Raw genomic sequence first — 26366 nt, 5'->3', positions numbered from 1 at the left:
ACTATAGTCGCAGCTACTTCTCAGGCCGGGGGAGCCACTCAGACTCCCACCGCTCGCACACCTGAGCAGGTCGTGCAGGGACTTTAGACACCGGAGGCACATCCAGCCCAGCCGGTTACAACTACTCAGGACTATGTAGTTCCTGTCATGCCAGAGGACGAGCAGCGTAGGTTGGAGAAGTTTGGTAGACTTCAGCCTCCAACCTTCAGTGGTGTAGAGGGCGAGGTTGCCTAGGGTTTCTTGGATAAGTGTCAAAGGATGCTTCGTACAACGGGTATTCTGGAGACCAGCGGGGGTCACTTTCACTACTTATTAGTTTTATGGAGCTGCCTTCACTTAATGGGAGGCTTTTGAGAGGCGTAGGCCTGTTGGTGCAGCACCCCTTACTTAGCAGTAGTTCTCTGTTCTCTTTCTGGAGAATTATGTGTTGCAGTCTCATAGAGAGGAGCTACGTAGGCAGTTTGAGTGGTTGCATCAGGGAGAGATGAATGTGATGCAGCATGAGATGAGGTTCTCTGAGTTAGCTCGTCATGCGATTTGGTTGGTTCCGTCAGATAGAGAGAGGATTAGGAGGTTTATTGATGGCCTCACTTATCAGCTTTGTATTCTTATGACCAGGGAAAGGGTGACTGGTGCAACTTTTGAGGAGGTTTTAGACATTGCTCGTGAGATTGAGTTAGTTCGTCACTAGGAGCGAGAGGAGAGGGAGGCCAAGAGGCCTCGAGGATCTGGTAGTTATAGTGGTGCTCCTTCGAGAGGTCAGTTTCAGCACGGCAGAGGCCGTCCATTCAGGCATGCTCAGCCAACTCGCCCGGGTTATCGTGGGGCATCATCGGGTCATGGTTCTCACAGTTCTCATCAGGGCCAGTCATCATTTAGTGCCCTTCCAGCTCAGAGTTGTCACGTGCTCCATTAGTTCAGGGCTCTTTTATGCCAGGTGCATCTGCTAATCATTCTGGTGCAAGGGGTTCCCTTCAGTTCCCTTCTCCAGCACCCGGTAGTTACTATGAGTGTGGAGAGATGGGTCATATGTGGAAGCAGTGTCCTCGTCGTCTTGTGGGTTCATCTCAGCAGAGGTGTCAGCCATCGGCTTCAGCACCAGTTACTTCACCACCACCCGCCAGCCAGCTAGGGGTGGAGGTCAGTCAGCTAGGGGTTGCCCTAGAGGGGGAGATCGATCAGGTGGCGGTCAAGCCCGTTTCTATGCACTTCCGGCTAGACCTGATGTTATTGCTTCCGATGCTGTTATTACAGGTATTGTTTTAGTCTGCCACAGAGATGCTTCTATATTATTTGATCTCGGTTCCACCTTTTCTTATGTGTCATCATACTTTGCTCATTATTTGGATACGCCCCGTGAGTCTTTTGTTTCACTTGTTCATGTATCTACTCCGATGGGCGATACTATTTTTGTAGACCATATGTATCGGTCGTGTGTGGTGACTATTGGGGGTCTGGAGACCCGAGTGAATCTTTTATTATTGTGTATGGTGGATTTCAATGTCATTTTGGGCATGGATTGGCTATCTCTGTGTCGTGCTATTCTGGACTGTCATGTTAAGACAATCACATTGGATACATCGGGTGTGCCACAGATTGAGTGGCGAGGTGTGACTGATTATGTTCCCAGTAGATCTCATTCTTGAAGTCCTAGTGTATGGTTGGGAAGGATTGTCTTTCGTATCTAGCCTTTGTGAGGGATGTCGGTGCAGAGACTCCTAGTATTGATTCTGTTCCAATTGTGAGGGATTTTCCTGATGTGTTTCCTATAGACCTATCGGGCATGCCACTGGAGAGGGATATTGACTTTAGTATTGACCTGGTGTCGGGCACTCAGCCCATTTCTATTCCGCCGTATTGTATGGCACCAGTGGAATTGAAGGAGTTAATGGTGCAGCTTTAGGAACTCCTTGATAAGGGTTCATTCGGCCTAGTGTGTCACCTTGGGGTGTGCCAATTCTATTTGTGAAAAAGAAGGATGGCACTATAAGGATGTGCATTGATTATAGGCAGTTGAACAAAGTAACAATCAAGAACAAGTATCATTTGCCTTGTATCGATGATTTGTTTGACCAGCTTCAGGAAGTGAGAGTGTCCTCCAAGATTGATCTCCGTTCAGGTTATCACCAGTTGAAGATCAGGGATACGGATATTCTTAAGACAGCTTTGAGGACCCGATATGGTTATTATGAGTTCTTGGTGATTTCTTTTGGGCTGACCAATGCCCCAGCAACGTTCATGCATTTGATGAACAGCGTATTCTGGCCTTATCTTGACTCGTTTGTCATAGTCTTCATTGATGATATTCTGGTGTATTCGTGTAGTCAGGAGGAGCACATGGAGCATTTGAGAGTTGTGTTGCAGAGATTGAGGGAGGAGAAGCTTTATGCAAAATTCTACAAGTGTGAGTTTTGGCTCAGTTCAGTAGATTTCTTGGGGCATGTGGTGTCCAGTGAGGGTATTCAGGTTGATCCAAAGAATATAGAGGCAGTTTAGAGTTGGCTCAGACCGTCCTCAGCCATAGAGATTCATAGCTTTCTTGGTTTGGCAAGTTATTATCGCCAGTTTGTTTAGGGATTTTCATACATTGCATCGACCCTGACCAAGTTGACCTAGAAGGGTGCTTCATTTGTATGGTCAGATGAGTGTAAGGAGAGCTTTTAGAAGCTCAAGACAGCCTTGACCACAGCTCCAGTGTTAGTTTTGCCATCAGCTTCAAGTTCATATACCGTGTATTGTGATGCTTCGACAGTTGGTATTGGGTGTGTTTTGATGCAAGAGGATAGAGTTATTGCTTATTCTTCTCGTCAGTTGAAGCCCCATGAGAAGAACTATCCCATTCATAATTTAGAGTTGGTTTCCATTGTGCACGCATTGAAGATTTGGAGGTATTATTTGTATGGTATGTCTTGTGGGGTGTTTACTGATCATCGTAGCCTCCAGCACTTGTTCAAGCGGAAGGATCTCAATTTGAGGCAGCGGAGGTGATAAGAGTTGCTAAAGGATTATGATATCACTATATTGTATCATATGGGGAAGGCCAATGTAGTAGTCGATGCCTTGAGCCGAAAGGCGGTGAGTATGGGGAGTTTGGCATATATTCCAGTTAGGGAGAGATCTCTTACAGTTGATGTTCAGACCTTGGCCAATCGGTTCGTGAGGTTGGATATTGCGGAGCCCAGTCGGGTATTGGCTTGTGTGATTTCTCGCTCTTCCTTATATGATCGTATCAGAGAGTGCCAGTATGATGATCCTCATTTGCTTTTCCTTAAGGATAGAATTCAGCAAGATGAAGCCAGAAATGTGACCATTGGTGATGATGGGGTGTTGAGGATGCAGGGGCGGATATGTGTGCCTATTGTAGATGGGCTTCGAGAGTTGATTCTGGAGGAGGCCCATAGCTCGCGGTGTTCTATTCATCCGGGTGCCGCAAAGATGTATCAGGATTTGAGGCAGTATTATTGGTAGAGGAGAATGAAGAAAGATATTGTGGGATTTGTGGCTCGGTGCCTCAATTGTCAGCAGGTGAAATATGAGCATCAGAGAGCAGGTGGCTTGCTTCAGCGGATAGATATTCCAGAATGGAAGTGGGAGCGGATCACCATGGACTTTGTAATCGGGCTCCCACAGACTTTGAAGAAGTTCGATGCTATTTGGATGATTGTGGATCGGCTGACCAAGTCTGCGCACTTCATTCCTGTGTGTACTACTTATTCTTCAAAGTGGTTGGCAGAGATCTATATCTGGGAGATTGTTCGTTTGCATGGTGTCCCAGTTTCCATCATCTCAGATAGGGGCACTCAGTTTACTTCGTAGCTTTAGAGGTCTGTGCAGCGAGAGTTGGGTACTCAGGTTGATTTGAGCAAAACTTTTCACCCTCAGACGGACGAGCAGTCCGAGCACACTATTCAGATATTGAAGGATATGGTGTGTGCTTGTGTCATTGATTTCGGAGGGTCATGGGATCAGTTTCTACCGCTTGCAGAGTTTGTTTATAACAATAGCTACCAGTCGAGTATTCATATGGCTCCATATGAGGCTTTGTATGGGAGGCGGTGTAGATCTCCAGTTGGTTGATTCGAGACGGGTGAGGCTAGGCTATTGGGGACAAACTTGGTGCATGATGCTTTAGAAAAAGTGAAGGTGATTTAGGAGAGGCTTCGTACAGTGCAACCAAGACAAAAGAGTTATGCTGATAGGAAGGTTCGGGATGGGTCCTACATGGTTAGTGAGAAGGTTCTGTTGAAGGTTTCACCCATGAAGGGTGTTATGAGGTTTGGGAAGAAGGGTAAATTGAGTCCTCGGTTCATTGGGCCTTTTGAGGTGCTTTGGAGGATTGGGGAGGTGGCTTATGAGCTTGCTTTGCCACCTAGCTTGTCGAGTGTGCATCCGGTATTTCATGTTTCTATGCTCCGGATGTATATGGGGATCCGTCTCATGTTCTGGATTTCAGCACGGTTCAGTTGGATGGTGATTTGACTTATGATGTAGAGCCAGTAGCTATTTTGGAGCGTCAGGTTTGAAAGTTAAGATCAAAGGATATAGCTTCAATGAAAGTACACTGGAGAGGTCGGCCCATAGATGAGGCTACTTGGGAGATCGAGCGGGAGATGCGGAGCAGATATCCTCACCTGTTTGAGGCTTCAGGTTTGTTTCTTGACTCGTTCGAGGATGAAGGTTTGTTTAAGAGGGGGAGGATGTCACGACCCGGCCAGTCATCTCATGAGTTACCACTCCATTTCCCCCATTTCTGCTTCTTATTGCTTTGTTTACCGGTTCTATATGTGATTGGGTTGGTTGGCTCGGGTTCGGAAAGGTTTTAAGAAGGTTTGAGACACTTAGTCTCTTTTGAGGAAACTTAAGTTGGAAAGGACAACCGGACGCTGACTTATGTGTTAGAGGGCTTGGATGTGAGTTTATATGGTTCGAATAGATTCGGGAGGTGATTTGGGACTTAGGAGCGTGATCGGAATGTATTTTAGAGGTCCGGAGTAGATTTAGGCTTGAATTGGCGAAATTGGTATTTTGGCGTTTTCCGGTTGATAGGTGAGATTTTGATATAGGGGTCGGAATGGAATTTCGGGAGCTGTAGTAGTTCCGTTGTGTCATTTGGGATGTGTGTGCAAAATTTCAGGTCATTCGGACATGGTTTGGTATACTTTTTTATCAAAAGATTAATTCGAAAGATTTTGGAAACTTAGGCTTGAATCCGATGTGTTTTGGTAGATTCGATGTTGTTTGAGGTGTTTTGAAGGTTGGTATAAGTCTGAGTAGTGGTATATGATGTATCGATGCTTTTGGTTGAGGTCTCGGGGGCCTCTAGGTGATTTCGGATGGTTGGCGAAAGATTGGAGTTGGATTGTGACAGCTGAAGTTTTCCCATTGCTGTCATAATCGCACCTGCGGCTAGGGGACCGCAGGCGCGGTATCGCAGAAGCGTGTTTGGATCCGCAAATGTGGCCAAAGTCTATGTTGAGTGAAACCGCAGATGTGGTATGTGGACCGCAAATGCGGATATAGGGTTGTAGGTGCGGGAGGTAGCTTAAGTGAAAACCGCAGAAGCGGTTTATGGGCCGAAAAAGCGGTACAGCTGAAGCGGTAAAAGGGACGCAGATGCGGAATCCCTGGGCCAGAAGGTATATAATGTTTCCTTTGCGAAATTTTGCTAAGTTCTCCGTTTATAAAGTCGGGAAGCGAGCTAGGGCAGTGAATTCAAGGGAAAATCGAAGAGAATCAGTTGGGTAAGTTCCCTAAGCTTCATTACTTGAGTTTATGAACATTTTTCCATTGGTTAATCATGGTATTAATGGAATTTAAGGGTTAAAATTGGGGAAACTAGGGCTTGGTATTGGAATCCTAGACTTGAGGATTTGAGGGACCATTTGTGGTCGGATTTTGGTACTTTTGATATGTATGAACTTGTGGGAAGATAAGGAATCTATTAATGTAAATTTTATCGAATTTTGAGAAGTCGGCCCAAGGGTCAGGTTTTTGGTAATTTCGGGATTTGTGTTGTAAATTGATTATTTTCGCATGGGCTTCGTTCCCTTAGCGTATTTTGACGTCGTGATTCTGATTTTGGATAGATTCTACGCGAGTGGAGGCCGATTCGAGGGGCAAAGGCGTCGCGAGCTAGAGTTTGGACCGAATTGAGGTGAGTAATGATTTTAAATGTTGTCCTGAGGGTATGAAATCCCAGATTGCACATCGTTGTGCTATATTGAGATGACGCACATGCTAGATGACGAGCGTGGGGTCGTGCATTGTTGGGGATTGTGACTTAGTCCATTTCGAATGATTGTTTTAACGCGTATTTGTCTGAAAACTGTTTGTTATCATTATGTTTTGGGCTGAATGTCATATTTGAGCCTTATGCCAACTATTTGGACCCTTAGGGGATTCTTACTGATATTTCCTCACTATTTTGACTTTATACTTGTACTCAGTCATACTTTATTCTACTATTTTCATAACTCAGCCATGTTTACTTAGTTTTAATACATTAAATGATTTTCTAAATGATAATTTGGGCTGAGCATCATGTTATACAGTTGCCTGAGTGGCTTATGAGATTCTGACTGAGTAAGGCCGAGGGCATGTGTTGTGAGGATGTACTGATTATGATTATGAGGGCGAGGGCCTGAGATTCTACGCCATGAGGTGGCTTGTTGATATGAGGCCGAGATCCTATTGAGTATTCCACGAGATGGCTTGATATTGCGCTTGGGTCGTAAGGGGCCCCTCTAGGAGTCTGCACACCCCAAGTGAGCGTGGGTACCCATTGTGATGTGAGATATAGCCCGAGGGGCTGATATTGTTACATGTGTTGCCCAAGGGGCTGATTCTGTTGGTATTGTGCCCGAGGGGCAGTTCTTTATGTGTTTATCTTTTCTAGCGGCCTGTCATTTACTTGCTTAACTGTTAAAAAGGCATTTCTAAAGAAGCTTAAACTAAACTAAAGTGACTTTACATATTTTCATTGTTTTCACTAGCTTTTACTGCTTCTTTATAGCCTATTGATGTGCCTTTACGTGATTTCTTATTGCTCAGTCTGCATTTATTATTATTACTCACTGATTTAGAGTACTCACTTTACTCCCTGCACCCCGTGTACAGATTCAGGCGCATCAGGTCCTGCTTGCGAGGGTGGAGAGCTGTCCAGCAGATTCCGGAGATACACTAGGTAGCTACCCGGTGATTCGCAGCCCAGTGCTTCTCCCTCTATCCTATTTCCTATTGTTTTAGTTATGTATTAGTGGAGTAGACTCTTTCAGACTGGTAGTACTATGATAGATGCTCATGACTGGTGACACCCCAATGTCGGGCTATGTCTTTTCTTTTTGTCGCAAACTGTATTATTTACCTTCTTTTGGGATTTATTGCTATGATTAAAACTTAGTTCTATTACTTAATTGTTTAAAAATGAATTGAAAAGGTGTCGGTTGGCCTTGTCTTCACGAGAGGCGTCATCACAACCGGGTCCGGATTTAGGGTCGTGACAACAAAAATAATCTAAATGCCGAAAAATATTATTACATTAGCATAATACATGAATTTAAAATAAAGAAACATCATCAAAATTTACACAAATGATCAATTTTGTCATGTTACTTAGATAATTATGTATTATAGTTTAAAAGTATTTAGGCTCTGATACCAACTTGTCACGGCCGCAAAACCAACCCGATCGTGATGGCGCCTATCATGAAATTAGACCAGCCGACACAATCCCAATTCAAACCAATATTTCATAAAAAGAACGTTTTAAGCTATTAATTGATGGAATTCACAGTGTAAGTCTACATAACAAGTGCAGAAGAAACATAAGCCCGATATTAGGGTGTCACAAGTCACGTGCATCTACTAATGGTTTGAATACAGCAAAGACTATCAAAGTTAGAAAAATGCTAAAAATAGACTAAGGAAGATAAGAGGGAGAAGACCAAGACTGCGAACACCACGCAACTACCTTGCCGACTTCGAAAGACCCGCTGGATGAAAGATTAGCGCTCACTAAGGCTATATTGTGATCCGGGCCCAGCACGAGACCGGCCTAGGCCCACGAGCCCACATGGGCTTTAGGCTAAACGGGTTGGCCCGTATGGTCCGGGCCCAAGCGATCCTAGGAGCCCTCTATGGGCCGGTCCAGCATGGAGAGACCGCGAGCCTAGGACCGTTTAGTCCGGGCCTGGACCGGTTCAACCGGGCCCAATGGCTATTTTTCAAAAAAAAAACATTTTAAAATTGGCCAACGGTTGGAAGTTTAAAAACTAGCCATTAGCCTACCAATTTAGTCGTTTAGCTTTTTAAAAAATAGCTATTTTCCCCCCAAACATTTTATAATTACACTTTTTCCCCATTCTCAACTATAAATACCTCCTCATTCTTTCATTTTTACTCACAAAATCATCAATCTCTCTCTAATTTTCTTCTATAATTGCTTACTTTATTATTGCAATTTGTGAAAAATTGTGTGAAGTTGTTGAATTGAAGCATTCAAGTCTTCAAGTCTTCAACGATATACAATTTTCAAGAAGTTGTCCGTCAATTCGGTAAACCCGTTCCAACTCTTAAGTTTTAATATTATATTTTATTTGTTTTAGTTTGTATAATTATAATTAATTTGGCCTTTTCTTTGAAAAAAATATTTGGTGGTAAGGGAAAATCTAAAATTGGTGAATCTAGTGGCCAAGCTACTACTCCTCCCCCGGCTCTCCGACCTAGACCTGTTACCCGTCCTTCTCCACCTGTTATTCTTGATAGTGATAACCCTTGTTTTCAATTTACCGATAGTCAATTTTACCATGATATTGCACCAGGTCAACAGTTAAATGATGAATATATGAATGCTATTTATGGTAATCCAACTATCGATGAAAATGATGAGGAAAATGATGATTTAGATGAAACGCAACCGGATTTAGATGATACACCTACTAGTCCTATTGTTAACCCAACTGATAATAATTTAAATGATGCCCCGCCTAACCCTCCTGTAGTAACCCCTACTTTTAATACACAACCTTCTAGACGGTGCGAAACATCTCTTGTTTGGCACTTTTTTATTCAACTAAGAGATCAAAATAAGGCTAAGTGTAAAACTTGTGGGACTTTGATGGCTCATAAATTTACTAGAGACCGTAGCGGTACGGGTAGTTTGACTAGATACATAAAGACACACCCTAAATATAAAGCTAGATTTCTTCAAATGAAAGCTACGCAAGAGGGGACAAGTATAGGTACTCAGGTTAACCCTAGTACCGGGTCAAATCTAGTTCAACCGGGAATTAACACTGTTACCGGTGGTATTTTATATTACGATCCAAATAAAGATCGTGAAGAATTGGTAAAAATGGTTATTGTTATGTGCTTACCCTATAGTTTTCCTTCTAACTCTCACTTTGTGCATTATATTAGAAGAGTTTTTAATCTTACTTATAAAAGATGGCCTCGCACAACCGTAAAGAGCGATATTTATAAATATAAACATGAATATGAACAATATTTGCGCTATTTATTTACTCATATAAATTGTCGCTTGCTATTACTACTGATATTGGTAGAAGTGGTAATGACTGTGATTATCTTACTATTACAACTCTGTGGATTGATGAGGAATGGATAACACTAATGTTATAGGCTTGCTTACAGCTACACTAAATCATGTATTTAGTAATATTTTTCATATGAGATGTATTTGTCATATTTACCATTTAATCGTCGGTGATGGTATGAAAATTTTAAATATTGAAATTGAAAAGGTTAAAATGGCTCTTAATTGGCTTTTTTATTCAAACTATAGAAGTAAACTTACAGAATATTTTAAAAAATGTGATGAATTTGGCCTTAGAGAAATAAAGGTTCCTAAACCTTGTCCGACTAGATGGAATTACATGTATGAAAGTTTAGTTATTGCATATAAATATAGAAACCCAATAATGTAACGACCCGGCCAGTTGTTTTAAGAATTAACGCCCCGATCCCCTATTAACTGCTTTCCCCATGTTTGTTTTTGCCGTTGTGAGTTGCTGGGGGGAATTCTTTGGAGTTTCGGAGAGTTTTGGGACACTTAGTCCCTAAATGAGAGCTTAAGTTTTGGAAATTTGACCGTAGTTGGAACAGTGTAAAGACGGCCTTGGAATGGAATTCTGATGGTTCCGTTAGCTCTGTTGGGTGATTTCGGGTTTAAGAGTGTGTTCGAATTGTGTTTTGGAGGTCCGTAGCTAATTTAGGCTTGAAATGCCGAAAGTTGAATTTTTGAAGTTTCTGGTTCGATAGTGAGATTATGATACGAGGATCGGAATGGAATTCCGAAAGTTGGAGTAGCTCTGTAGTGTTGAATGTGACGTGTGTGCAAAATTTCAGGTCATTCGGATGAGAATTGGTAGACTTTTTGATCAAAAGCGTATTTTGAGAGTTTTGAAGTTCTTAGGCTTGAATCTGATGCTAAATTGGTGTTTTGATGTTGTTTTGAGCGTTCCAAAGATTGGAAAAAGTTTGAATGATGTTTTAGGATTGGTTGGCATGTTTGGTTGCGGTCCCGGGGGCCTCGAGTGTATTTCGGATGCTCAATGGGACATTTTGGAACTTAGAGAAATTGCAGAAAAACTACAGCAGCCCAGTTCTGGTTTCCTTCTTCACGTTCGTGAGTAGGGTCTTGCGTTCACGAAGAGGAGTTGGGCTGGGGGAGGTTAATGTTTCGCATTCGCGAAGTCTTTCCCGCATTCGCGAAGGAGGGGGAGATCGCGCATCGCGTTCGCGATGAAGGAATCTGGACCCAAGCAAAGTTGTGCTTCACGAACGCGAGGGTCATTCCGCGTTCGCGAAGAAGGAAGACCTGGGTAGTATTTAAATAGCCAATTCGCGACCCTTCTTCATTTTTCCACCATTTTTGAACGGGATTGAAGCTTTTGAGGGAGATTTTTTAGGAAACCAAAGGGGAATCGCTTAGAGGTAACATTTTTGACTTCATAACTCATTTATATGTGATTAAAGGTCTAATTAGTGGTGAAAAATTAGGGAAACATCAGTGCAAAATGGGTAATTAGGGCTTGATATTAAGAGACCTTAAAATGGGTATTTGAGGGGTCAATTGAACTCCGATTTCAATGTTTTTGATATGTATAGACTCGTGAGAGTGTGAGGATTCTGAAAATGTAGATTTTACCCAATTTCGAGACGTGGGGCCAAGTTGGTCATTTTACCTAATTTCGTGTATTAGCTTAGAATTTCTTTGTGAATCAGTTACTTGAAGTGTTATTTACATTATGCAATTGAATTGAATAGATTTGGGCCATTTGGAGTCGAGTACTCATAGCAAGAGCATGGTTTTGGGTTGATTTTGAGCTGGTTCCAGGTAAGTGGCTTGCCTACCCTTGTGTAGGGGACATTCCCCTTAGGATTTGATATTGTGGTAATTGAAATGCCTTGTACGTGAGGTGACGAGTGCGTACTTGTGTTAATTGTTGAAAAACCTGTTGATAAACCTGTTTCTACTTAAGTAGTTTTAATTATGTTTTCCTTTCCTTCTTACTCCACTTGAAGTTTAAATTTGCTATTAGCTTTAAAAAAACATGTTTACTTGACTTAATTGCTTTATTGAGTATTCCTTGTGTCGTTGTTGTGCGTTTACGTTGGGACTACGGGACAGTATCCCGGGAGATTCCCTGTACGTATTTATGATTTGAGCTGAGGTGTGGGATACCGAGAGATCCCTAGCACGTATATTGAGGATAGCAAGAGATCCTCGGGATACCAAGAGATTCATGGCATGTATTGAGGGCACTAGGAGATCCTCGGGATACTGAGAGATCCCCGACTATTTTCTTTGCGGAGAGTGGTATTCCTGGTGATTGTTTTTGCCTCTATTTCAGTTGTAGTTATCCTTATTATCCTGTATAAATTCTTATTGTTATATTTCAACTTTACTACTTTATCTTATACTGTTGCACCTTATTTTTCATTTAATCTCAGTAGGGCATTGACCTTCCTAGTCACTACCCGATCGAGGTTAGGCTTGGCACTTACTGAGTACCATTGTGGTGTACTCATGCCCTTTCTGTGCATGTTTTTCATGTGCAGATCCAGGTAACTCCACTCAAACTTATCACGCTTGAGACGAGGCGTTTATAGAGACTCTGAGGTATATCTGCCGCGTCCGCAGACCGAAGAGTCCCTTTCTACTCCCCCTTTTAAGTATTAGCCCTTCTGTATTTTTCTTTTCCTTTGTTAGATATTCTGGAGTTAGATACTTGTAGACATTCAAAGGCTTGTGATCATGAGATTCCGAGTTTTGGGAAAAGTATTTAGATTTTGAGAGTTGATATTGTGTATGTCGAGCGGCACTTTTAGACACTATTTTATTTCACTATTTCATATTATTATTTCTTTCACAAATTGTTTTATTTTTCGCATTGTTAGGTTTACCTAGTCATAAAGACTAGGTGCTATCACGATGGTTCACGGAAGGCAAACCGGGGTTGTGACAAGTTGGTATCAGAGCTCTAGGTTCATAGGAGTCATGAATCACAAACCAATTTATTAGAGTCTCGATGATCGGTACGGAGACATCTCTACTTATCTACGAGAGGCTATGTAACTGTTAGGAAAATTCCACTTCATTTGATTTGCTTGTTGTGCGAGATTGTTGATATCACAACTCTAAATTTCTGTCTTCTATTCTCTCACAGATGGTGAGGACACGTGCTACCCAAGATGATCAGGCACCCGCACCCCCTACTGCAGCCGTTAGAGGCTGGGGCTGGGGTAGAGGCCGAGGACGTGCACGTGGTGCAGCCAGAGCACCTGCACTAGCTGCCATCGAGGTACCACTAGCAGTTCCAGCCAGAGGCCAGGTACCTAATACGCCTACTACTATTATTGTTCCAGCACTTCAGGAGTCTTTGGCACAGTTTATGAGCATGTACACCACTTTGGCTCAGGTAGGGTTGCTTCCCCTTGTTGCATCTATATCTCAGGCCGGGGGAGGAGTACAGACTCCCGCCACCCGCACTCCTGAGTAGCGAGTTCATGTTGAGCAGGTTCCCGAGATCATTCCTGTACAGCCTGTAGTCCTAGATCAGCCCGAGGATATGGTAGCAGTTTTAGGGGATGAGCAGGTGAGGCTTGAGAGGTTCAAAAAGTACAAGCCACCTGTATTTAGTGGTCTAGCATCGGATGATGCTCTGGGATTTCTAGATGCGTGTTATTGTATTCTCCGTACCATGGGTATATCAGGATCGAGCGGGGTTTTCTTCACTACTTTCTAGCTTCGAGGATCCGCCTGTGAGTGGTAGCACACCTATGAGTTAGACAGTCCGGATGAGGCTGCTTCACTGACTTGGACTCAGTTTTCAGATCTGTTCCTGAGAGAGTATGTTCCTCAGAGCCTCAGGGATGCATGGCGTGCAGAGTTTGAGCATTTGTGTCAGGGTGCTATGACTGTCTCAGAGTATGATGTCCGATACACAAGTTTGGCTAGACATGCACCAGCCTTGGTTTCTACTATTCGTGAGAGGGTTCGCCGATTTATTGAGGGGCTTATTCCTAGCATCAGGTCTAGCATGGCTCGTGAGTTGGAGATGGATATTTCTTATCAGCAGGTGGTCAGCATTGCTAGGAGGATTGAGGGTATGCATGCTAGGGAGAGAGAGGAGAGGGAGGCCAAGAGGTTTCAAGAGTCGGGCCATTATTCTGGTGCCCGTGCCCCAGCTGTAGGTTGTCATGGTAGGGGTTATATGAGTCGCCCTGTTCATTCAGCTCTTCCAGTAGCCAGTGGTATTCCAGCTCCTCTTAGGCCTCAAGAGCCTTATTATGCACCTCCGGTATCTAGCGCGCCTCCTACGCGGGGTGCTTTCAGAGGTCAGTCCAGTAGACATGGCCCGAGCTAGTCACAGCCGCCACGTCCTCCTAGAGCTTTTTTTGAGTGTGGTGACATATGCCATGTGGTGAGGGATTGCCCTAGACTTGGAAGGAGTGCGCCTCCACTGACTTCTCAGCCACAGCGCGTCCCGTAGAGTTCTTAGGCTATGGTTACAGCTCCAGTTGCTACCCCACTTGCTCAACCAGCTAGAGGTGGAGGTCGGGGAGGTAGAGGTCACCCTAGAAGGGGAGGCCAAGTCCGATACTATTCCCTTCCTACCCATACGAGGTTGTTGCCTCCGATTCTATCATCACAGGTATTATACTGGTTTGTCATATAGATGCATCGGTTCTATTCAATCTAGGCTCCACTTACTCTTATGTGTCTTCTTATTTTGCTCCATATTTAGGTGTACCTCGGGATTCTTTGAGTTCCCATGTGTATGTTTCTACTCCCGTTGGAGATTCTCTTATTGTGGACCACGTTTATCGGTCGTGTTTGGTTGCTCTTAGTGGTTTTGAGACCAGAGCCGATTTATTGTTGCTCATCATGGTAGATTTTGATATTATCTTGGGCATGGACTAGTTGTCTCCCCATTATGCTATTCTTGATTGTCACGCTAAAACCATGACGCTGGTTATGCTAGGTGTACCGCATGTTGAGTGGAGGAGTACTTTAGATCACACTCCTGGTAGAGTTATTTCTTTCCTTAAGGCTCAACAAATGGTTGAGAAAGGGTGTGACGCGTATTTAGCTTATGTGAGAGATGTCAGCATTAATACCCCTTCAGTTGATTCAGTCCTAGTAGTACGGGATTTTCCTGATATGTTTCCAGATGATCTTCCGGGCATGCCGCCTGATAGAGATATTGATTTTGGCATTGATCTGTTGTCGGGCACTCAGCCCATTTCTATTCCTCCGTATCATATGGCTCCTCCTAAGTTGAAGAAGTTGAAGGATCAGTTACAGGAATTGCTTGATAAGGGTTTTATTAGGCCCAGTGTATCACCTTGGGGTGCTCCTCTTTTGTTTGTGAAAAAGAAGGATGCTTCTATGCATATGTGCATTGATTATCGCCAGTTGAACAAAGTTACAGTGAATAACCGTTATCCCTTGCCTCGTATTGATGATCTGTTTGACCAGCTTCAGGGTGCACGAGTGTTTTCTAAGCTTGACTTGCACTCAGGTTACCATCAGTTGAAGATTTGGGAGCCAGATATCCCGAAGACTGCCTTCAGGACTTGGTATGGTCATTACGAGTTCCTTGTTATGTCATTTGGGCTGACCAATGCCACAACAGCCTTTATGCATTTGATGCACAGTGTGTTCCGGCCGTATCTTGACTCGTTCGTCATTATCTTTATTGATGATATTCTGGTGTATTTCCGGAGTCGGGAAGATCATGAGCAGCACCTGAGGACAGTGCTCCAGACCTTGAGGAAAAAGAAGTTATATGTAAAGTTCTCAAAATGTGAGTTTTGGTTAGATTCTGTGGCGTTCTTGGTCCACGTGGTATCAAGTGAGGGTATTCAGGTGGATCCAAAGAAAGTAAAGGTAGTGTAGAGTTGTCCCAGACCATCCTCGGCTATAGAGATTTGCAGTTTTCTTGGCTTGGCGGGTTACTACCATCATTTTGTGGAGGGGTTTTCATCGATTGTAGCCCCTATGACTAGACCGGCCTAGAAGGGTGCTCCATTCTAGTGGACGGAAGAGTGTGAGGCAAGCTTTCAGAAGCTCAAAACAGCTTTGACTATAGCCCCAATTTTGATATTGCCTACAGGTTCGGGGTCTTACACTATCTATTGTAATGCCTCGAGGATTGGACTTGGAGCGGTTTTGATGCAGTACGGTAGGGTGATTGCCTACGCATCAAGACAGTTGAAGGTTTACGAGAAGAATTATCCTATCCACGACCTTGAGTTAGCTGCCATTGTTCATGCCCTGAAGATCTGGCGTCATTATTTGTACGGGGTTCCTTGTGAGATTTATACTGATCATCGGAGCTTGCAGCACCTGTTCAAGCAAAAGGATCTAAATTTGCGCCAACAGAGATGGTTAGAGTTGCTGAAGGACTATGATATCATTATTTTGTATCATCCGGGCAAGGCCAATGTGGTGGCCGATGCCTTGAGTCGTCGGGCAGAGAGTTTGGGGAGTTTGGCTTATTTACCAGCATCGTAGAGGCTTGTGGCAATGGATGTTTAGGCCTTAGCCAGCCAGTTTGTGAGATTGGATCTTTCAAGGCCCAGTCGGGTTCTAGCTTGCGTGGTTTCTCGATCTTCCTTATTTGATCGTATCAGGGAGCATCAGTATGATGACCCTCATTTGCTTGTCCTCAAGGACAAGGTTCCGCATGGTGATGCTAGAGATGTGACCATTGGTGATGATAGGGTATTGAGGATGCAGGGGTCAGATTTTTGTACCCAATGTTGATGGGCTTCGGGAGTTGATTCTAGAGGAGGCCCATAGTTTGTGGTATTCCATTCATCCGGGTGCCGTGAAGATGTATCAGGATTTGAGACAGCACTATTGGTGGAGGTAAATGAAGAAAGATATAGTTGGATTTGTAGCTCGGTGCCTCAATTGTCAGCAGGTGAAGTATGAGCACCAGAGACCGGGAGGGTTGCTTCAGCAGATAGATATTCCGGAGTGGAAGTGGGAGCGGATCACCATGGACTTTGTAGTTAGGCTCCCACAGACTTTGAGGAAGTTCGATGCCATTTGGGTGATTGTGGATTGGCTGACCAAGTCCGCACACTTCATTCCTATGTGCACTACTTATTCTTCGGAGCAGTTGGCAGAGATTTATATCCGGGAGATTGTCCATCTGCATGGTATTCAAGTTTCCATCATTTTAGATAGAGGTACTTAGTTCACATCACAATTTTGGAGGGTCGTTCAGCATGAGTTGGGTACTCGGGTGGAGTTGAGTATAGCATTTCACCCTCAGACGGACGGATAGTCCGAGCGCACTATTCAGATTCTTTAGGATATGCTCCGTGCGTGTGTGATTGAGTTTGGAGGGTCATGAGATCAGTTCTTTCCATTGGCGGAGTTTGCCTACAACAACAGCTATCAATCCAGCATTCAGATGGCACCGTATGAGGCTTTATATGGTAGGCGGTGTAGATCCCCGGTGGGTTGGTTTAAGCCGGGCAAGGCCAGATTATTAGTCACAGACTTGGTTTAGGATGCTTTGGAGAGGGTTAAGGTGATTCAGGATAGACTCCGTACAGCCCAGTCCTGACAGAAGAGTTACGCGGACTAGAAGGTTCGTGATGTTTCCTATATAGTTGGAGAGCGGGTTCTGCTTTGGGTTTCGCCTATGAAGGGCGTTATGAGATTTGGGAAGAAGGGGAAGTTGAGTCCAAGGTTTATTGGCCCTTTTGAGATATTGAGGCATGTTGGGGATGTTGTTAATGAGCTTGTCTTACCTCCCAGCTAGGCAAGAGTTCATCCGATATTTCATGTTTATATGCTCCGGAGGTATCATAGGGATCCGTCGCACGTGTTGGATTTCAGTTCAGTACAGTTGGACAAGGATCTATCTTATGTTGAGAAGCTAGTGGCAATATTGGATAGACAGATGAGAAAGCTGAGGTCAAAGAACATTGCATCAGTGAAGTTTCAGTGGCAGGGCCATCTGGTCGAGAAGGAGACCTAGGAGACCGAGCAGGATATGCGCAGCCGTTACTCTCATCTTTTCACTACTTCAGGTATGTCTCTATGCTCGTTCGAGGACGAACGAATGGTTAAGTGTGGGAGGATGTAACGACCCGGCCGGTCGTTTTAAGAATTAACGCCCCGATGCCCTATTAACTGCTTTCCTCGTGTTTGTTTCTGCCATTGTGAGTTGCCGAGGGGAATTCTTTGGAGTTTCGGAGAGTTTTGGGACACTTAGTCCCTAAATGAGAGCTTAAGTTTTGGAAATTTGACCGTAGTAAGAATAGTGTAAAGACGACCTCGGAATGGAATTCTGATGGTTCAGTTATCTCCATTGGGTGATTTCGCGTATAGGAGTGTGTTCGGATTGTGTTTTGGAGGTCCGTAGCTAATTTAGGCTTGAAATGCCGAAAGATGAATTTTTGAAGTTTCCGGTTCGATAGTTAGATTTTGATCTAAGGGTCGGAATGGAATTCCGGAAGTTGGAGTAGCTCCGTAGTGTTGAATGTGTCGTGTGTGCAAAATTTCAGGTCATTCGGACGAGGTTTGATAGACTTTTTTATCAAAGGCGTATTTTGAGAGTTATGAAGTTCTTAGGCTTAAATCTGATGCTAAATTGGTGTTTTGATGTTGCTTTGAGTGTTCCGAAGATTGGAACAAGTTTGAATGATGTTTTAGGATTGGTTAGCATGTTTGGTAGAGGTACCGGGGGCCTCGGGTGTGTTTCGGATGCTCAACGGGACATTTTGGAGCTTTGAGAAATTGCAGAAAAATTGCAGCAACCCAATTCTGGTTTCCTTCTTCGCGTTCGCGAAGAGGAGCTGGGGCTGGGGGAGATTAATGCTTCGCGTTCGCGAAGTCTTTCCCGCATTCGTGAAAGAGGGAGAAGATCATGCATCAAGTTCACGACCAGGTCATCGCGTTCGCGATGAAGGAATCTGGACCCAAGCGAAGTTGTGTTTCGTGAACGTGAGGGTCATTCCGCGTTCGCGAAGAAGGAAGACTTGGGCAGTATTTAAATGGCCAATTCGCGACCCTTCTTTATTTTTCCACCATTTGTTAACGGGATTGAAGCTTTTGAGGGAGATTTTTGAGGAAACCAAAGGGGAATCGCTTGGAGGTAACATTTTTGACTTTATAACTTGTTTATATATGATTAAAGGTCTAATTAGTGGTGAAAAATTAGGGAAAAATCAATCCAAAATGGGTAATTAGGGCTTGAGATTAAGAGACCTTAAAATGGGTATTTGAGGGGTCAATTGAACTCCGATTTCAGTTTTCTTGATATGTATAGACTCATGAGAGTGTGAGAATTTTGAAAATGTAGATTTCACCCGATTCCGAGACGTGGGTCCGAGGGGCGTTATGGTCATTTTACCTAATTTCGCATATTAGCTTAGATTTCTTTGTGGAATCAATTACTTGAAGTATTATTTACATTACACAATTGAATTGAATAGATTTGGGTCATTTGGAATCGAGTACTCGTGGCAAGAGCATGGTTTCGGGTTGATTTTGAGCTGGTTCGAGGTAAGTATCTTGCCTAACCTTGTGTGGGGGACATTCTCCTTAGGATTTGGTATTGTGTTAATTGAAATGCCTTGTACGTGAGGTGACGAGTGCGTACTTGTGCTAATTGTTGAAAAACCTGTTGACAAACATGTTTTCACTTAAGTAGCTTTAATGATGTTTTCCTTTCCTGCTTACTCTACTTGAAGTTTAAATCTGTTGTTAGCTTTAAAAAAACATGTTAACTTGACTTAATTGCTTTATTGAGTATTCCTTATATCGTTGATGTGTGTTTACTTTGGGACTACGGGACCGCATCCCGGGAGATCCCCTGTACGTATTTATGATTTGAGCTGAGGTGCGGGATACCGAGAGATCCCTAGCACATATATTGAGGATACCAAGAGATCCTCGGGATACCAAGAGATCCCTGACATGTATTGAGGGCACTAGGAGATCCTCAGGATACTGAGAGATCCCCGGCTATTATCTTTGTGAAGGGTGGTATTCCTGGTGATTGTTTTTGCCTCTGTTTCAGTTGTAGTTATCCTTATTATCCTGTATAAATTCTTACTGTTATCTTTCAACTGTACTGCTTTATCTTATACTGTCGCACCTTATTTTTCATTTAATCTCATTAGGGCCTTAACCTTCCTCATCACTACCCAACCGAGGTTAGGCTTGGCACTTGCTAAGTACCGTTATGGTGTACTCATGCCCTTTCTGTGCATGTTATTCATGTATAGATCCAGGTACCTCCACTCAGACTTATCACGCTTGAGACGAGGCGCTTGTAAAGACCCCGAGGTATATCTTCCGTAGACCGAAGAGTCCATTTCTACTCCCCTTTTAAGTATTAGCCCTTCTGTATTTTTCTTTTTCTTTGTTAGATATTTTGGAGTTAGATACTTGTAGACATTCAAAGGCTTGTGATCATGAGATTCCGGGTTTTGGGAAAAGTATTTAGATTTCGAGAGTTGATATTGTGTATGCCGAGCGGCACTTTTAGACACTGTTTTATTTCACTATTTCGTTTTATTATTTCTTCCGCAAATTGGTTTATTTTCCGCATTGGTAGGGTTACCTAGTCATAGAGATTAGGTGCCGTCACGATGGTTCAAGGAGGGCGAACCGGGGTCGTGACAAATAAATGCAACGTTTAGTGCTCATGTTGGTGGTGGTGATGATGATGATGATGATGATGCTGATGATGATGATGATGATGATGAGCACCTTACAAATCAGGATTGGACTAATGCTAAAATTCTTGTAGAATTTTTAGAACAATTTCATGTTGCTGTAAATGAATTATTTGGGCAATATTTCCTACTATTTCTAACTGTTTAGTTTATATGGCAGAACTTGCAAATTTGTTTACTCAATTTTCAGAGGGTGGGGTAATTTATCAACTTGCTATTGATTCTATGAAAGATAAGTTTAAAAAATATTTTTTCCCTATCCCCCTATTTATGGTGTTGCTGCCATGTTAAATCCTACCATGAAATTAGGAGGTTCTCACTTTTGGTATACAAATATTTATAAGGCTTTATTACTTTCAGATGAGGAATTTGTTACACTTGCACATGCAAAAGCCTCAATTAAAATAAATGCTCAAATAATTTATAATGCTTATCAACTTGCCTTAGATCATGCTAGACCAAATGTTCCAACTCCTACTTCGTCTAGTTCGCAATCATCTAAAAGAATTGTGGGCCTAAAAGCACTTAGTTCTTGGACGAGGTTCTCATATTGGTGATAGTTCACAACTAAATGAGCTTCAAGTTTATTTGTCGCAGGGACTTGAATCAGAGAATCCCGACGGCTCCTTTAATGTTTTGGAATGGTGGAAAGACAAAAAAAATACTATTCGGTTCTTTCAAGGATGGCTCGAGATATTTTAAGTATTCAAGCTTCAACAGTGGCATCGAAGAGCGCTTTCAGTCAAGCAAGACTTCAAATCGGTGATCATAGAGCATCTATGAGGGAGAGCTTGGAAAAATCAGTACTCTTTAGAGATTGGATCCGTTCGGAAAGAAGAAATTTTGGACTTGCTAAATCACAACTGGAGATAGACGAAACTTATGAAGAAATGCTAGCCGAACTTGCGGAGGATGCTGCTTCGCCCGGAAGCGGTGATGAACAAGCTTCTTTTCTGCCACCACCAATGGAAATTCCTCTGAATCTTGAAGGATTTATGAAATTTGTTAGAGATAATATGTAGACTAATATGTAACTTGTATTTTGGCACATCTTCATTAGTTTTTTTTTCCTTTTAATGGTGGTATTAGCACCTTGTTGTGCTCATTCCATTGAGGGAAGGAAGACTAAAAAAGATATTGTCATTTTTTGTTAATGTCGTAATAATAAAAATTATAAGGCATTCCCTTGAATATTTCTTTACAATTTTTTTGTGTTTAAAATTTGAATTAGAAGATTTAAGTCACAATTATATAATATAATTTACAAGAAATTGCCTTAGATAAAAATATTTTTTTTTAAAATAGTACGGAACACTTAGGCCCGTGGGCCCGGCCCACTTAGCCCGGGCCCATGTGGGCTTAGGCCTACAATGGGCCGGTTCCACCCTCCAGGACCGTTAAGCCCAGGATCGTTCGGCCGGGGACCGCTTGGGCCCGGCCCGCCAGAGCCCAAGACCGTTTGGCCCGGCCCGTTTAGCCCATTTTGGCCCGGGCCTGGACCACATAACAGCCTTAGCACTCACTATCACGGTCTGCAACTCCTAAAACTGCACACAAAGTGTAGGGAGTAATGTGAGTACACCAACTCAGTAAGTAATAAGAGTAAATAAAAACTGAGCAGTAAGAAAAAATATAATCCACGTCATAACACCACAGTAAGTATAGTGTGTTTCCGAACAGTATGTAAACCAAATCATTTCGTTAAAAAATCTAGTCTTCGGTAGAAATCATTTGAAGATGTGAAAAATCCATTTAAAACATCTTTCAGCAATTTTCAAACAAGTAATGAAACAGTGAGTAAAAAAAAGCATAAAAATATAGTCGGCCCCTCGGGTAAAACTCACTCGTATACAACCCATCGGGCAACATGAATCACAAACAGCCCCTCGAGCAACATAAGTCATAAACAGCCCCTCGGCAATCATTACTGTCACTCATATACAGCCCCTGGGGCATACCTCAGAATCACTCGTAAACAGCCCCTCGAGCTCAACATGAATCAAGAACAGTCCCTCGAGCAATATCATATCACTTATTCTAGGTACCCACGCTCACTGGGGGTGTTCAAACTCCGAAGAGGCTCCTACAGCCCAAGCGTTATAACAAGCCATCTCGTAGAATAATCAATCAGGCCCTCGGCCTCACATAACAACAAGCCACCTCGTGGCATAAATCTATCAGGCCCTCGGCCTCACAATATCATGAATCAGTGACAACTTTCTGCGGCGTGTAGCCTGATCCCATAATATCCTCACAACACAGGCCCTCGGCCTTACTCAGTCAGAAACCTCTCAAGCCACTCGGGCTAACAATAAAACAGGGCGTTCAGCCCAAAATATCATTTATAGTATCAAAACTGAGTAAATATCTAAGTTATGAATTCAGTAAACACAGCATGATTGAGTACAGATATTAAATCAAAACAGTGAAGAAAAATATTTAAAATCCCCTAAGGGTCCAAACAGTTGGCACGAGGCCCAAATATGGCATTAGCCCAAAATATAGTAATACTTTCCAAAACACAATAGTATCAAATAGTTTTCAATCAAATACGCGACTTAATAGTCGTACGGGATGGACCAAGTCACAATCACAAACGGTGCACGCCCCCACGCTCGTCATCTAGCATTTGCGTAACCTTAAAGTAGTGAAACGATGTGAAATCCGGGGTTTCATACCTTTAGGATAAGATTTACAGCCGTTACTTACCTCAAACCGGCCAAAGCTCTAACTCGTGATGCCCTTGCCTCTCGACTCGGCCTCTAAATGCTCTGAATCTAATCAAAATAAGTATCACATCATCAATACATGCCAAAGGAACAAAACCCACACGAAAATTATCAAATTAGACCCAAAAATCCCGAATTTGCTCAAACCTGTCCTCCCCCCCCCCCCCCCCCGTCTCGGAATCCAATAAAAATTACAAAACTAGAAACTCCTATCACTCCCGAGTCTGTACATACCAAAATCATCAAAATCGGACCTCAAATGGCCTCTCAAATCCCCAATTTTAACTCTCAAGTTCCAACCCCTAATTCTCCAATTTTCACCCTTAAATCCCACAAATTCCAAGCTTAATCTACTGAAAATCATCATAGAATCGAGTATTAAGTTCAGAAATCTTGCCTCAACAAGTTCCCCTTGATTCTCTCTTCAAAACCCTCCAAGAGCTTCAATCCCGACTTCAAAAATGGTGGAATGGGCTAAATTTCACGAAGGGGAACTTATATACTTTTGCCCCAGGGATTCCACACTTGCGGACATTACCTCGCAACTGCGGACTCACACCTGCGGTCCCAGGTACGCATCTGCGAAAATCACTTAAAGAACCCGGACCGCATCTGCGCCCATAAACCGCACCTGTGTTGCCGCAGATGCGTCAAAATAACTGCATCTGCGATTCTTCTCCTGATGGCTAGAACACGCACCTGCGATCTCCTTACCGCATCTGCGGTCCTCAATCCGTAAGTGCTGAAATGATAGAAGCATCAAAATCTGCAAATACACTTAAAGCCAAACTTTCCCGTAAACCACTCAAATCCATCCCGAGGCCCTCGGGACCTCAATCAAACTTGCCAACAAGTCACATATCACTATTCAAACTTATTCCAACCTTCGTAACACTCAAAATAACATCAAAATATCAAATCACCCTCGGATTCAAGCCTAAGGATTTTCAAACTTTCAAATTCCACAACCGATGCCAAAACCTATCAAACCTCGTCCGAATAACCTGAAATTTTGCACAAACGTCACAAATGACACGACGGACCTACTTCAATTTTCGGAATTCCATTCCGACCCCGATATCAAAATTTTCCACTGCTAACCGGTAAACGTCAAATTTTCAATTTCGCCAATTTAAGCCTAATTCTACCACGGACCTCCAATCACATTTCGGACACTCTCCCAAGTCCAAAATCACCTAATGGAGCTAACCAAATCATAAAAATCCAAATCTGAGATCGAATACTAAAAGTCAAAACTTGGTCAAACCTTTCAAATTTAAAGCTTCAAGCTGAGAATCATTCTTCCATATCTGTTCCGATTAACCTAAGAACCAAAACCGATGATTTACATAAGTCATAATACATCATACGGGACTAGTCATGCCCAAGATCTGGCGAGCAAAGTGCAACTGCTCAAAACGGCCGATCGAGTCATTACAGGTAAATATAGTCCAATATTTAGGATGTTTGTCCTCGTGCTTTATTTATTATATTTGCAAAAACATAAACATACTAAAAAAATTCACACAAATTTAAAAGGATATTCCTTAGTTTCGGAAGATGAAAGTTGAATTCATGGATAAGAATATACTTAGAAGCACATTGACCAGTATCATAATTTTTGCATGTATGATATTATTGTCAAAACTTCTATATACCATATGTGTGCTATTACATAAGCTATTCGGCGTATCTAAGTTTTTCAGTAGCATGATGACATATTTTTCTTCATAATTAACCTATGTACAATGGAAGATCAATTTTAACTTAGTCTATTATATATACGGCGATACTAACATACCTAAGAAATAATAAACTTGACAACAAACATGTATGGTAGAAGGTTATTTGGTATTAAAGTATTTAAGTATTCTTCTTGGTAGTAATTATTAGTATCATTTTCTGTCGAGTCAAAAACTGAAAAACATTTTGTTTTTACTATAAAATTTTGCAATCAATCTTTTATTTAGTTGAACAATATATTCATTTCTACTAGCTAAGATATCTTTTTAATTTATCGTGCGATTTTCACAAATTGCATTTTAATCTAATGATAGAAATATTTCTCTTATTAAATGCACTACCATTACCATTGGGATTGATAACCAAGTATTCAAGAAGAACCAAATCATCTTTTATTGGATGCTCTTCTTCGTTTCTGACACGAAGCAAAAAGACTGAATACTGGATCTGTTCTTACTTTATATTTCTTGTCAGTTGAATCTTTTTCACTTGAGGCCAGAAATATAACTTTGGCAAGCTAGTTTTTACAGTCTCTGCTTTTATCGATTTTTGAACTACTAGTAGTACTTGGCAGAAATCACCTCCCAAATCATTAATTTTCCACAAAGCGGTTCATTAATGTCTAATATATCTCTAGAACTCCGGGCAATTATTTCGATCGTTTGACACTTAGTCATAAGTGATTCATCCCATATTATCAATTTTGCTTTCATTATAAATTTAGCATCATTGCTCTGCTTTGATATCTTTGTGATGGTTATTTAAGTTGTTTGAAGAGGTATATCAAATCTAAAGTGGGTGGCCTCACAATAAAATCGTTCTTAGTACACCACTTGTTAGTATTGTTAATAGTATCATGCCTCTTAATATGATACTAGTATTCGTACTTGCGCGATGCGCGGTCGATATCAAAGAAATTTTTTAGTAAAAAAGTAGAAACTTATTTGTTTGATATAAAAAAATTGTCATATCGCATCGACATATTTAAAATCATGTATACTTCAATAGAAATTTATGCTGATAATTTTAATTGACACTTAATATCAATATCACGATCTTAATTACTTGTTTTATATGAAAACAAAAAAGTTCTTATCATATCCCTGATATTGACATTAATAAAAATTAATGATCTCACATTATGTCAAAAAGCTTTTAATTTTATATATGTTTGGTAACACTATACATACGAAATTTCATAAACAAATAGAAGTCATATTTACCGATTTCCACAAAGTCAAAATAGTAATAGAATTCTTTTAACTTCAGTTAATATCATTAAAACTTAACATCCAACTAAAGTGAAGCATATCATATAAAAAGAAACTGACCGAATATGAAACCTACTCAAGTTCTAACTTTATATTTTTGAACTCTTTCTGCACCACAGCAAAAAATTATAGTGTCGAAGCCTTCCAAATGTTCCGGAAGTATAATTAAAAGGAGTCTTAAAGCAAAACATAAAATGAAGAATAATAATAATAATAATACAAATAAAATAGTTTGTATTTGAAAATGAAAGGGATAAGAGCTCTAGTTAGGACCTCTAATACCCTACTTCAAAAAAATGATTTTGGATTGTCCTTGGTCTCCAGCAGAGACTAACCACCAGTTTCGGTTCAATTAACAAAACGAACCCAAATCTAAAAATCCATAACCTTT

The sequence above is a fragment of the Nicotiana sylvestris genome, chromosome 6 (genome assembly GCF_000393655.2).
Source record: "Nicotiana sylvestris chromosome 6, ASM39365v2, whole genome shotgun sequence".
NCBI lineage: Eukaryota > Viridiplantae > Streptophyta > Magnoliopsida > Solanales > Solanaceae > Nicotiana > Nicotiana sylvestris.
The sequence above is the reverse complement of the archived record's forward strand: the minus strand, read 5'-3'. Positions refer to the sequence as shown.